At 41.9% G+C, this 14,914-nt stretch overlaps 2 long non-coding RNA genes across 4 annotated transcripts; one reads left to right on the forward strand and one right to left on the reverse strand.

Moving 5' to 3' along the window:
- Window positions 1-5,543: 5,543 nt before the first annotated feature.
- Window positions 5,544-9,083, forward strand: LOC125302315. Of its 2 annotated transcripts, none has more exons than XR_007194892.1 (3): window positions 5,544-5,670; window positions 7,083-7,178; window positions 8,996-9,083. It is a non-coding gene; the product is annotated as an uncharacterized LOC125302315 (long non-coding RNA). The 2 variants fall into 2 exon arrangements; XR_007194891.1 differs by lacking the exon at window positions 5,544-5,670 and adding an exon at window positions 6,287-6,365.
- Window positions 8,900-9,644, reverse strand: LOC125302314. Of its 2 annotated transcripts, none has more exons than XR_007194890.1 (3): window positions 9,401-9,644; window positions 9,208-9,358; window positions 8,900-9,092 (listed from the first exon to the last, which is right to left on the reverse strand). It is a non-coding gene; the product is annotated as an uncharacterized LOC125302314 (long non-coding RNA). The 2 variants fall into 2 exon arrangements; XR_007194889.1 differs by having other exon boundaries at window positions 8,900-9,098.
- Window positions 9,645-14,914: the final 5,270 nt, after the last annotated feature.

The following is a 14,914-nucleotide window of genomic DNA, read 5'->3' on the forward strand; positions in this document are numbered from 1 at the left end:
GGTGTCCAAAATGAAAGAAAACGGAATACTGGCAAAATACAGTCTTAAGTCCAAATCACATTATCAGTGGTGAGAAGAATGTTGACAAATTCATTGTTACTGCAAGGTAAGTGCTGTTCTATATTTACATTTAATAATGATACATTTCATATGTCCCAGTATTAAACAATTCATATAAAACACAGATCTAACTGAATCAGGTTAACATTGGAATGGAACACCTTTATTAAAATATTTATATTCACTTGAATTTTGTTTTGGTCAAGTCATGCAGAGACCAAATTCCTTATATACGCAAGTACACTTGGCCTATAATTTACATTGCCCCTGTACCAGTCGAATTGGCTGTCAGAGGTTCTGATCTAGAGCTGGTCTTCCCACAAATGAAACAATCTCTCAGTATTTGAAATGATGTTGTATCAGCCCTACTCAGCCTTCTTGGTGCAGATGTGCTCTCACTCTCAACATTTCCAACTTGCTGCTGCTCACTGATTTTTGTCTTACTGCAGTAGTTCACTCTACATGATATGAAACTTTGATTTTGGAGGAAATATCATCTGTATATGGAGCCAGAGTTTTATGGACATCACCATCTCTCTCTCTGCTGAGCAAGGGTAAGTATGCGTTGGAGGCCTTCTACTGTAGGGTTTTGGACATAGGGATCTTTTTTCTTACCCTTTTCAAAATGTTTCCCACAAATGATACAAATCTTTGGATCCAATGCCTGTAAGACATTCTCCATAATTCAAAAGACTAGTGAAAAGGAAAAATTATATACATTTCAGAATTTTCATTGAAATGCAAATCAAGCTAAATTACACGTGCAAAATTGGTAAGAGGGCTAAGTACTTTCTTAGCTAGGGAAAGTAGTTTCTACAACTAACTGTTTAGCTACTTAGGGGTGAACTAAGCAGTGTAGGCTCTAATGTCCACTGCTGGTCTGGACAGACAAAAGCTAACAATATTATTTTCCATTATTCAGTAATGACTTGACCAAAACAAAATGCAAGTGAATGTAAATATTTTAATAAAGGTGTTCCATTCCAATTTTAACCTGATTCACATCTGTGTTTCATATGAAATGTATCATTATTAAATGTAAATATAGAGCAGCACTTACCTTGTCAACATTCTTCTCACCACTGATAATGTGATTTGGACTTGAGACTGTATTTTGCCAGTGTTTCATTTTGGACACCTCATACATTGAGTGATAGAACACCCTAACTTGTCATACTATATGTACATATTTGGTATTGTTGGATTCAGTACAACCCCACCTTTCCAACAAGCCATCATATGTGTGTGTGCTAATCCCTGGTAAAGCAGCTAAAGTAAATGAAAACATTCTGCATAGATATTCATTTTTTGCATGTCCGCTTATTTTAGGTGTATGTCTCTATTCATTCCATACATCAAGATATTCACATCCAGTCTTTTCCAGTAGGTAAAGCAACTTCCTGACATGCCAAGTTTCAAAGTTCTCAGAGCTTGTGTGATTGATCTGCACTAGTTTATATGCCATAACTCCCATACAGACAGGCTATATTTTAGTCCTTTTTTTGGTTTTGGGGTGTATAACAATATCTGTTAATTTAACAATCTTAGCAGTAAAATATTTTCAGCCAAGAATCCATTTCATATATGGGAGACCTTAGAGATGAGGAAAAACATTGTTGGGTTTAGTTCTACCTCCGGTAGGGGTATCTCAAAAATGTGGGGCCGTTGTCACTAGCCTAGTAGCCGGTCCGTTATCCAGCCAGCGATCCGGCTCGTCATCCAGCTGTGCTCGAGTAAAGGTCAGGCTGGATTATGAGTGGATCAAGACTCCCTTTCAACGGGCCTTCCTCTGAAAGGAGATGATGGCCAGTCAGGAAGAGGAGAGTCCTACTGATTGAAGGTTGGGGATGAGCTCAGTGGAAAGATGTGGAAGTAACATAATCTCCTCTCGGAGAGCATGCTTTTACTAGCTTACTCCTGAGTCATATAGGAGTTCTCCATGTTGGGCTACAGAGAGTGGGATACTAAGAATAAGAAATACTTCATCCCAAAGGATAATGGACTGTCACAACAGCACCATCCTGTGCATGTACACAAACATAATAGTAAAATAAGTTTAAGAAAAAAAATAACAACAATCAAAATAATAATAATGATAATTAAAAAAAGGCGCATCACATCGAGTGGAAAAGATGTAGAGTTTGATTGCTATTGGAAGGAATGACCTCCGGTGTCTCTCAGAGGAACATTTGGGGAAGATTAGCCTGCCACTGACGGTACTCTTCAGCTCAACAAGCCTATCATTTAGGGGGTGAGAGGTGTTGTTCACGATGCTCATCAGCTTGTGGAGCATCCTCTCTGCCACCACATCCAATGAATCCAGCTGAATTCCACCCCCTATGACAGAGCTGGCTTTTTTAAGAAGCCTGCTCAGTCTGTTAGCATACACGCTCATTTTGAATGTGATGCCAGAAACAAGTCTCAAAAAAGTTGATGGGTGCAACAAAAGCCCCCCCCCGAAAAAAAAAACAATATTGTGTGGCTGTAATCTTTGTGGCCTTAGGTGGCACTGGATTAAAAGCAGACCTGTTTCTGTAAAGAAAATCATTGTATGGGCTCAGGAAAACTTCTGAAAGCCATTGTCTGAACACAGTTTAATGTTCAAGCCACAAATGCTGGTTAAAACTCTACTATGCCAAGAAGAAAACCATCTTTATACATGATCCAGAAATGTTGTCGTCTTATCTGGGCCCAAGCTCATTTATGATGGACTTGAAGGCAAAGTGGAAAACTGTCCTGTGGTTAGACCAATTAGAATTTGTCATTCTTTTTTGAAGTGGACTCTGCATCCTCTGGGAGGGAGAGGGACCATCTAAATTGTTATTAGTGCACGGTTCAAAACCCAGCATCTATGATGGCACAGGGGTGCATGTGTGTAGATAGCAGCCTACACATTTGGAAAGGCACAGTTAAAGCTGAATGATACAGGTTTCAAGCAACATATGCTGTCATTCAGGCATTCCTCCATCTAGAGGTTTCTTTTTCAGGAAAAACCTTCAATATGGAAAACATTGCCAAAGTGCATTCTGCACATAATACAACAGTATGGCTCCAAAGTACAGGAGTCCAGATGTTAAAATAGCCTGCCTACAATTCAGACCTGTCACATTCGGGTGCATCATGGAACGGAAAACACGATTCTGAAGCCCACGGCACAGACTGTTTAGCATGTATCGGGAAAGAATGGGACAACATTTCATTCTTTTTTTTTTTTGTTATTGCAAACACCATTGACACTACAGAAAATGCAACACTACAACGTCATGCACAAGAATACTACATCGGACAAACAGATGTACATTACATAAACACATACTGTAACTTAACAAGACATCACATTGACATGGCTTATTAACACACATAACATTAATAACAGAAAGGCTAACGATGATTTGCGTCCAGGATGATTGTAGATATGATTATCAGGGATGAAATTGATGATCGGAATGACAAGAAGGGGGGCTGGGGGGCTGGGGTGAGGGGTAGTGAGTGTGTGAGGATGGGTGTATGTGTGTGAGTGTGTGTGTGTGTGTGCATATGTGTAAGGTTGGCTTGCTGTTGGGCCAGGAGGAGAGAAGCTGGAACACAGAGAGGGAGGGTTTCAGAGGAGAGGAGTTGTAATTATTCTGTTAAAGATGAGTGTAATAATAAGAATAACTGATTGCCTGACTGATTGACAACCTGGGCACCCATTAATGGCCACAGTTCCACCCAGCCCCGGCAGTTATGGCGATGAGCTGACAGAGAGGAGGACCTGCGTGCCACCCTTCCCCCCAGGCCCCCATCATTGGGACACGGCCCCCACTACCATGACCAACCACACCTTGCCCCCAGACCTCCATCCAACACGCCGCTCTTGACCTAAATATGTATGTGAATGGCTAGGTTGAGAGCTCTATCTAGTGTGTAGCATTAAAAGAAGTGGGCATGCATGGTGAATATCTGTCAGGATTTCCCCATGCAAACCACACTTACCCTGTGTAAGATGTATGCCTCCTCTGTAATGTGTGCATTAAAATAAGTGAGGCATGCAGATAGACACCTGATGAGGTATCTACCTGCACTCCACCCTTACCCTAGCCTGTTTTGTGGTTTTGTTTATGTTTTATGAATGTCACCTAATATGTAGTGCAATTAAAAGATAGTAAGCGTGCTGTGTGCTTCCAGGACAAGGCGTGTGCATGAGCGTATTAGGAGGGTGCACAACGGGGGCCCAGGGCCAACAGATAACCCACAGGACCCAACCAATGCCAAACCCACACAGCGACCCGCCAGGACCGAGTCTCCCAAGCCATCCAATGGGGCCCCGGCATAAAAACGATGAGAGAGGCAGAGAGAGTGAAATTAGTAAAGTTATCAGAGATGTAAATAAAAGGGGGAGGGGAAGAAGGGGATGCTATTTATTTGCTATTATTAATAATAATAATAACAATAATAGTAATAATAATAATAATAATAATGCTAATAATAATAATAATAATAACAATAATAGTTCCAGCTACCATCCCCTGCCCAGTGTTCGAGGATATGTGTATCTGTTGATGAAGTGTGTTGGTGTGGAGATGGATCTCAGGCAAAGAGGGTCAGGACTGTAGGTAGGTGATAAAGGGGTACCAAGGAGAGGTTGTATCCTGAGTATTGATTACGTTTGTAGTTGATAGGTTTTCTAATGATATATAGTCTGTTAACAAGTTTTTCCAATGAGTGATGTGAACATTGTTCCTAGATTTCCAGTTCATGAGGATTGTTTTCTTGACGTTTCATTCTAAAATCTCCAGCAAATGGTCTCTTCAGTTCCCAAATGTTTACAGTAATATTGAGAGTTAAACTGACTTTATTGCGGTTCAACGTTACCCTGACTGACATCAGACCAATTGTTTAGAGTTGGTCTGGGGATGCTTCACTCACTTCCAATTTCCAAGGGCCGTAACCACCAGTGAAATTAAACTTAAAGGGGTCATAGAATGCAAAACCGAGTTTACTTTGTCATAGATGAATAGCGATAGTTCATTGGGTGAAATGGACATACAGAGAACTTCAAAACCCCACCGACACCTCCTTCCTATGTAAATCTCACAATTCGAAACTCCCGCCATAAAATGGGCGAATCCCAACGAAGCTGCGAGTTTACGCAAATTCGCAGGTGGTACCTTATTTGGCTCTGGCCTGTACATTTGTCACGCCTCAAAATTTACATACAGACCAGCCCACTGGTGCTCTGAGCCCAGGACGGTGAATGGAGAGCGAAGATGAGACAAACACTAGTTTAGCTGCCTGCTCGTTTACTTCCACAGGAATTATAAAGCAGACAGTTCTTCAAGGATATCGAAAATGAGCCACGGTCGTAAATGCAGTGTTCCAGGCTGAAACTTAGGCTACAAAGAAAGCTGAGACTTTCCATAGTCTTCCCAAGGATTCAAAAGTTCGGGGGGCATGGATAATGTTTTTCTACCAGAAGATCCCTGCAAAGTTCAACACTCCGTTATTAATTTGCAAAACATTTCACCGAAGGCAGTTTTCAAAACCTTGTACAGTTAAGCAGGATTTGCTAAGCTGCTGTTACTGAAACGAGGGGCTGTTCCGACCGTAAGGTCATCACAACCGCATGCTGTAAATCATAGGTTCTCAAAGTGCGGCCCGGGGGCCAATGGCGGCCCGCGGAAACATTTCTGGCGGCCCGCGATAACATCTGATAACATCTGTAAAACTGTACAACTGTACAACTGTACTGTGTGCTTTGAAAAGAATGAATCTCCATTTAGTGGTGTTTCGTGGCCGTCAGGTTTTCCTGTGGTGCTTTGGTAGCTGGAATTGGCACTGAATAAGGCCTATGCTGATAAGAAGCAAGGCACACTGAGACGTTTGTTCTCAATAAGTTTGTACTTGAAATGGACTGCAACCAGAACTGTTATATCCCAAATTTGTGAACCCCAGGGATTGTGTGTGCATTGCAATTTTTCTTAAGATTTTCACAAGTTTTGCCAGGTTTAGCCTCAGTTATGAATTAAAATGTGTTTAATGCAATACATTTAAACTGTGGAGATGCAACCTGGTCATTAAAATGATTAAAAAACGATTTTCTTCCAGGTTCTTTTTTTTTTTCTTTTTCTCCCCCCTCCCCTTTGGCGGCCCTCATTTCAATGTTGGGTTCCTGAATTGGCCCTCACCAATCAAAACTTTGAGAACCCCTGCTGTAGCCTATGGGTGATTTATTGATCTTCTCTGATTTCGCCAAATTTGTCCCTTAACAGTATTCCGTACATCACTTCACGAAACAGTAACAGTGTTCCGTACATCGCTTTTGGGTACGATTTAAACACACATTTTACACTATATAACGTATATTTAAATTGTTTGATGTTGGTAGATTATGTAGTTAATGGATATATCTGTTGATCAATACGTGGTAAGGATTATTTTAGGATTTATCTTAGATGTAGCTTAGCCTTACCAGATACACTGCTTAGCGCTTCTAAGTATTATTTTGTCGCTAAGCAGTTATTAGCCATGCTAACGTGTATCTAGCAAGTAGAGTGTGTGATTTAGTTCATTGGCAAGGCTATTTAATTTTCCTGTGTGTCATTCGGATAAGACCTGTGTTGTCATGTTAACCTACATTTTACTATGCATGTTTGTCGAGATCTCTGACAGGTTATGTTCTCAGCAAGATAGCTAACTGAAGCTGAGTAACACGATAGTTTGGTTGCTAAGCTGTCATATAACCCATACCCATATAACACATACGTTTTTGATGTCAGAAGTGGAAACAACTTCACGTTATCAATTCAAATGATATCTAGTCGATATGTTGAAAACCGTGTTGTCTAGATACAATGGATTTATTTGCACGTTCTTATTTTAGAACATTACAAGAACGGCAGCGTGCCAAACAGATGCTCCAAGTGTGGCATCTTGCGGGGCTTAGAATATTAGCAAATGCTTTTGCTGTGAGTTAACAGCTTGGTGTGTGCATGCAAAAGTCACTTTCATTTGTGTTACAACATTTCTGTTGTTTGGTTTAGGTTTTATCTAGCAGCCATGCACTTTAATGAGAATGCTGAGTCCCCACAACAGAAGACAGCCAAGGAGAAACTATGTACAGACTTGCCAAACAATTTGTAAGTTTAATAAAATATATATTTTTATTACAAACAACAAATCAAAATGTGCGACAGTATAGGCACTAAAAAGAACTTATCGATTCACACACAACAGGCTGTCTTAGACCTGGGGCCTGTACTACGAAGCGGGGTTTCTGGCTTATCTGGGTAACTTCGAGAGTAACTTCCCGATTAACCCGTACTACGAAAGGTGGATAGGTTTTAACCGAGGTATGCTGCCATGGCAATTTACGCTGCATCTCAAACCTGCTCCGACCAGGTTATGTTCTTGGTTAACCCGAGGTTTCCGTTAACCACACCCTTTATAAGTACCACCCCTCCACTAACAATTTCTCGAGACATGTAATCATTACCTGGATGATCCGTATCGACATTGGGCGCAAATCGTGAGGGACTCTCTTCGCAGGGCGAGGGATTTAGAGACCGCCAGAAAATATATATAGCCTACCCGGACTATATTCTCTATGAAGAGATTGTCAGCCGAGGGAATTCGTTATCTTTGTCAGATGATCTAGGAAGACGTCTCATAGCAATGCCCGTACGTGGACATTCATGTATTCAATCGGTGATGCAAGAATACTGTATGTCCGAAAATAAATCGGACATAGGCCTACAGTATGCTGAACATCTGAGCAAGAATAGCCGAAAATAAATCGGACATAGCCTACAGTAGGCCTAATAAATAAAAATCACCATTTTAACAAACTTGAATTGAATGTCATATTACTGTACCCTGCACATAAAGGCTACACATTTCCACAGCACCAGAATCCGACCGAATGCCTCCCTCAACCCCCTCCATAATTGGCCTTCCACTATTATTTGCGATGGCCAACTCCTCTGCTACTGTAAAACACTCTGGTGCCTTTCCTCCTACAGTAGTGTTCGAAGACACCTGTTTCTTGTTAGCTGTAAAACAGAGGCCAAGTGAAGGCTATAAGCTAGGCCTACATGTTTTCATAATTAAGAAATATTAATGCAAGCTATAACTATATAAACCTACTATTCTGAATAATGTTTTTGTGTTTCATTTTCACCTGCTGCCATGTGCGTTTGGCAATGGTGTTGCATCTGAAATGTTCACAGGATTAGGTATACACTAAATCAGTCAATGGGGGCTACTTAAACATTCAATTATCCTTATTACTGTAATCTATTTGCCCACTTCTGAATTGGGTTGCATCTGTAGGCCTTTCTATAAACTCAAATTAGGCTATTTAATTATTTCAACTCATTTCAGACATTCCGTAAACTACTAATCCTCCGTAACACATATTTGAAGAACATGTGGGAATAAAACTTTACTTTTAGGCATTTAGGCTACCCGATCTGTAATCGTTGCCAACAGCCTTGCTTTGCTCACTCACCGGCGTATTTGTCGAGAGTGGGTTTTAATTCCTCATAACTTAAGTCATAATAATTGTGCATTCCTCATCCGTAAAATAAGGTGATCGCGTCATCATTGAAAGTGGTGACGTGCGCTGCAACCCGCCCCTTTTATGTGAACGCGCACAGGTTAACCCCGGCTCAACAAAATCAACTTCATAATCAGCGTCATAGTACCGATTAACACCACTTAAGATAACCAGGATTTGTCAACCCTGGTTTAACAAAGTAACCCTGGGTTACATCTGGGTAGGTTAAGCTCCCTTCGTAGTACAGGCCCCTGATGCTACTGGTGTCGAAATCATCATCAGTACTGTAAACAAAGCACAATGTTCAGGGCCATACAATTTGTTTATTGTACAGTATACAGCCTACAATGCACTGTATTACAGTATCCAATATAAGTCCTCTTTCTTGTCCTCTTCGAGATCATCAAAGACCCTCTTCCTTATTGGGATGTCGTCCAGCGGATTCCTGTGCCCCAGGACTTGTGTGCTCAGCTTGACAGACCTTCCATGGAGGATGCTGTTGCTAAACATGTGTCATGGTTCAGTCGAAAAGGGGTCTGTGTATGTGTATTGGTTAAAAATATTTTATTTATATACTGTGACTGCTAACACTTGTATCAGATTGTCCTCACCTTTCCATTCCTCTGATTCTCAAACGGCCATGGATGGTCAGCTCTGTAAATATTCATTGCATTTTGCAAAGAATACAAAGGCACAACGGATCGAGGCCATGATGGTCATTCAGGTCAGCTCCTCAGGAACCTGGGTCATTCTTTTAATAACCTAGATAGATAGATACTTTATTGATCCCCAGGGGAAATAAACCTGTAAAAACAAACATAATTTCCCTGCTGTTATTTCGTAATTTTGAATGAGCAGGTAGCACAAAGTAGCAAATGTCTCCAGTTTTAGTTACCAGAGTTGTAAGATCACATTTTAGGCTACTACGAAAGAAGGTAATAATCTCAATCAGATGTCAGCAGGATAGTTACAAGATTACATTACACTGACTGTACCTACTGTATTTTAAACAGTGATATTTATAGGATTTTTGATTATTGTACTCTACTCCATTGTACTATGTAAATTGCCCCTTGGGGATAAATAAGTGTTTTTGAATTGACACAAATTAGCCTAGTAATACTTTCGTCGACCTCGTTTCACTTCAGCCATAGGCTACAAACTGCACAGAGCTCCTGCCCAGCTAACTGGACGTCTCGTTGTAAGATCATACATTACTACATGGAAAGAACGTAAAAATCTCGATAATCAGATGACTTAATCAGCAGGATAGTAGTTACACGAGTACATTAGACCTACTGACACAAACGTAATATTTTCATTTGGCGAGCAGCAGTAGGCTACTCGTTTCACTTCAGCCATAACGTTATAGCCTACGAACTGCACAGAGCTCCTGCCCAGCTAACTGGACGTCCTGTTGTAAGATCGCATATTACCACTACAATAATGTATGCAACTCCTAATCAGATGACCTATTCACCAGGAGAATATACTTTCTGACTAAAACGAGTACTTTCCTTGCAAGCAGCACTCCTTTCACTACAGCATAGCCTGAACTGCCCACGACTGGCTACGAACTTTTCGGCTAGCTTCTAACTGGACATCTTGACAAAAATTGCACAAGGGTACAAGTTGTAAAACATTTGTTTGTGTGCAAATTAATAACTTCTGTTGCTTACAATGCTAAAACGAACCTAATACAATGTTTAGCTTAGTCTACAACACTACAGTCGGTTAAGACGTTCGGAAAGGTTACCGCCCCCCACGAGGGGGAAAGCATGCTAACCTCACACAATGGAAGTCAATGGGCGAACTCGCTAACAGTTAGACTTTATACATTTGTTTTACATTCAGGTGGAGTTCTGCTTGTTTCTGAACACAATAATGTGAAGGAATTGTGTTTACTTAACTGCCCAGTGTATGCTAAAAACTTAATTTACCCTGGATTTCACAATGTTGACGACAAATTTCTCTGGAAGCTATATTCAATGGTAGCATCATTAGGTTGCTAACTAGCTAACTTTATATCGTCAGTGTAACATAACCAACTGGTACACATTACTTGTTAAAACTATTTCCACGGCCATTGTAGGGAATGTGCATTCATGTGAGAATAAATTTAGATGCAACTTACGAGTATGTGATGTTAAGGCAAAAGGGTTAGCTTGCTAAACCGAGCTACACAGTCCGGCCATTGAAAGCAGTTCTACAATGAGTACACTCGAGACAGTTCTGGCCGTTTAACTGGAATTAGCTAAATGAAGGAACTTAATGTTACCCTTAACCTCCTTGACACACAGATAACTCTCAGTTGAAACGTGTTTGTGCCGTTTAGTGATGTTTGCTAAAAGATTTCATATTTTTATAGGTGCTTTCTGTACTCAAGCCGCTGCACCTCCATTAGATTACATGCAATCAAAACGAATGTTTTCCCCCTCGGGGGCTTTTCAGCCACGGTAACCACGGCAACTGGGGGCGGTAACCACGATTATGACTAGTTGCCGACTGTATCAGAGAATGTCTGACTGTATGTATTACAGCTAGCTAACTGGGCTACATGTGGCAAACTCAAGTAAATGACAAAACTTACCACTCTGAAGTAGTCATTTCCAATCTATGGGCGACTGGTTGCTCCTCTATCTCAGATTCTTCCTCTGATTCACGCTCAAATATGCTGTTCAACACCTATGTCTCCATAGTATTTCCACCTTGGCTGTTTCAGTGAGTGCTGTCGGCCATGTTTGCGTCTTTGCTCCGGAGCTTCACTCGTTGTAAACCAACCAATCAGCACGCAGGTTATCTAAATATTCATGAGCATACCATAAAAGGAAGAAAACCTCTCGTTTCATTCTAGGGCTTTTTTCTAGGGCATGCCATCTTCTGTTTAAAATAATCTAAGGTTGATGCTGATGCAGTGGCAACCTTTTGGGACTTTCATGATATCCACAATAGACTGAACTATTGTTGATTGGAATTTTTTTCCCCATCCAGCAGATAAACCTTGAAATATGCATTCAGTCTGTTATTCTTCTCTTTATTTTGGCCTGTGCTCTAGACTTGATCCTTGAAACACAATTGGAAATGATTGATGAAATACAACAAAGGCTCTTCAGAAGCACCAAGTCAAATGTTTGACATGGTAGTCATGCAGTCATGTATATACATTCTAATATACAGAACCTGCATAGTATGCACAGCCTTTCCCCCTTTTTCCATACTTTTGACCTGAGGAGTCTGAATGTGATCAAAAACGTTTTGCTTCTCAATGGCTAACACCCTTTTTTAAAAATAAAAAGTCTACCACTCTCTACATTGGCAATTGAGAATGAGCAAATTCTGCTGGGACTGATGCAACTTTTTTATCCCATCTACTGGCCTGGTGCTTAACCAACATTGCAGTGGTACGACTGGAGCCAGGGCATACAGGGTCTGTGATTAATTCCCTGTAGGCCTTGCCTAGGAGCCAGACGAATGTGAGAGCTCATTGCATGTGGTCAGGCTACTGTAGTAGGCCAGTGTAACAAATGTGTCCACTTCCTTTATCTGTTTAATGATATGATGTCAATTGAGGCTTCTAGCCTACTTTAGTGTGTAGTTATTATCAGCTTGCTTGGCCTATGTGACCAACAATGCAGTGCATACTGACAGCCAAGTAGACTTAACCACTGCATGCAGTAACCATCTAATGGATAGACTGATAGGCTGAAAATGAAGCCATTCACTTCAATGGTTCTGTCTCGATAATTGCCTACCAAGGGGACAGGGTTTTGGCTAGTTTAGCTTCTGTCAGATTCATCCAGCTTGGTCAGACGCCTGGAAATTGTATATGTTAGCAAAAGGCAATATCCTCATTGACATCCAGGCCTTTCCCCCTAATGACACATTTGTGTGCAGAACATTGGACCTGGATGCCGTGTGAAGCTAAGATGGCAGCGGCGTCCAATTTGCATCGCACTCCCGGGGCTAAGTGCACAAGCTGATCCACTGCCATTGCAATGAATGAGAATGCTAATTTATGGCACTTCCCTTAGCCCAGTCTGTGTGCACATTTAAAGTGGTCAATGCCAACACATGGCCTAGTAGCCACTCTTCTGAATCTGCACAGGAAGCCAGGTCAGCTAAAGCTCAGAGAGCTTAAGGAAACCCACAGAGGTGAAATTTTAAAATCCTCTCCCTGGCACGGTGTTCGGAGTCCTCCTAGTTAAAGCCTTGGTGATTTTTTATTTGAGCAGGACCATTTGCAGGTTGTTGCTGTTTGTTTACTGCTTAAACTCACTGGCATTCAGCACACCCAAATTTCAGAGTAGCAACCATAGAGATGCACTAAGATGGTGTTATCAATCAACAGTCCCATTCACTGCACTGCAGGTGACTGTATCACGTTTATGACTATTTTCCCCTTTTGTTGTCAGTGATGCATTCAATTACTTTAAATATGTACACATACACAAACACAGACTCTCTCTCTCTCTCTCTCTCTCTCTCTATCTCTCGCTCACACACACACACACACCTTTTCCTTCAAGGTAGTCTTAACCACCTCGGTGTATAACCCTCCAGCGTGAAGATGTTTTTTCGGAGCAATCTCAAGTTTCAGGGCTATCAGCACATACTCAGCACTGAAGGTCAGAAAGCTGATTTATCAGCAGAGCATGTTAAATGCAGCGCAAGCACGCGCACACGATCGATCTTCCTGTCACACGAGGGCATATCACTGACTGGAGAATATCTCAATTTGCTTATAACATACAGTAGACGATATAACTTATAGACTGGGAAACGGTGTAGATCAAAATATACACTATATAATCATGGCAGAGCAGGGCCCATGTTATTTGCATGATGCCACTCGTTATGTGTGTAGGGCTATATTTCAGTATTTCTATGTTGGGCTAGGAGAAAAGACTAGAAGTTCTATATTTGTAGCAGGCCTGCTGTTAGGGCAGCCATATCAGCCTGATGGACAAGAGGAAAAGAATGTGTTGCAGTCCTTCACCATTGCAGTAACATAAATGTGGCATGAATACAAAGGAAATACTGCACAGTCCCCAGAGAGGAATGTATGTGCTGAAAGGCAGACATGACACCACAATCTCCTTCTCAGTTTCAATGTCTGCACTGTTAGTCAGTTTAGTGGTAATGGACAGATTGGACACACGTTGGTGGTGAGGGGGTTTATCTGTGTCTTTTGTGTTCATGTGTTAAGAGGAGTGTGTGCAAGCACTCTCACCTGAGGCACACTGTTGTGGTCTGTCCTTCATTCATCTTCTGTCAGAGAACTGTAGCATAAGTGAAGGCATCTCTCTTTCTCTCTTCCTCTTTTTCTCACTCTCAATCACTCTAATTTCTTTGTAGTCTTTCTTTCTCCCCCCCTCCATCTCTCTCTCTAGTCTAGTCTCATCTCTCTTGTGAGTTCTCTCATCCCTCTCTCTCTCTCTCTCTCTCCCTCTAGTATACCATCTAGTCTTGCTCTCTAATTTCTCTCTCTCTCGTTCTCTCTAGTATACCATGTAGTCTCTGTTGCTCTGTCATTTCTCTCATGCCCCCCCCCACTCTCTCATCACTCCTTCTCTTTCCACATGGGGTTTGGCACACGTGCTGGCTTGGGTGGTGGGGGGTGTGTGTGTGTGTGGTGGGGGTTTGGGTGGAGGTGGATGGGGTTGTGCGTGACCCGTGATTACTCGAGTGGCAGCCATTTCATCACCTTTAAACTGCCTGCGTATGTGCCGGCTGCAGCCAAATATCTCACGATAAAGAGACAGGTCAGACCTCTGGCTGGTTTACAATCACAGCCGGACCCCGACCTCTGACCCTGCCGTCAGGGCCTGTCGCACGACTGATGGAGAGGTCCAGCAGACCACCTGTCGTGATGGCGTGTTGGGGGAGCCGATGCCCATCATCCGTGACATTGGTGCTGCTGGGCCATTTCTGATAGCCAGTCACGCCACCAAGCTGTATATGTCACACGCGTCTGGTCAGGCGCTTCAGGTTCTGGCTTGAGGACGCAGGGCAGTTCTGCCTTGAGGACACGGGGCAGTTCTATGTGTTGATGAGTCTCACAGGTACCATTTCATCGTCTCTCTGTTCATGATCACTTTGCTGCTGTAGGCTTCAATGAGTGAAGTGGACAGTGAGTTTATGATAATGACTGCTGAAGATGAGCTGATATTTGATGATTCAGTCACTGTCTGTTGCACAGTGCTGCTCCCTCCATAGCTTTTGAGATCAATATCTGCTCCCTTTAATGAAAATCCCAACCAGCTAACTCAATCAGATTCATTGCATTTTTCCACGACCCAACACACACACACACACACA

This window comes from Alosa alosa, chromosome 10 (assembly GCF_017589495.1).
Source record: "Alosa alosa isolate M-15738 ecotype Scorff River chromosome 10, AALO_Geno_1.1, whole genome shotgun sequence".
NCBI classification, from domain to species: Eukaryota; Metazoa; Chordata; class Actinopteri; order Clupeiformes; family Clupeidae; genus Alosa; species Alosa alosa.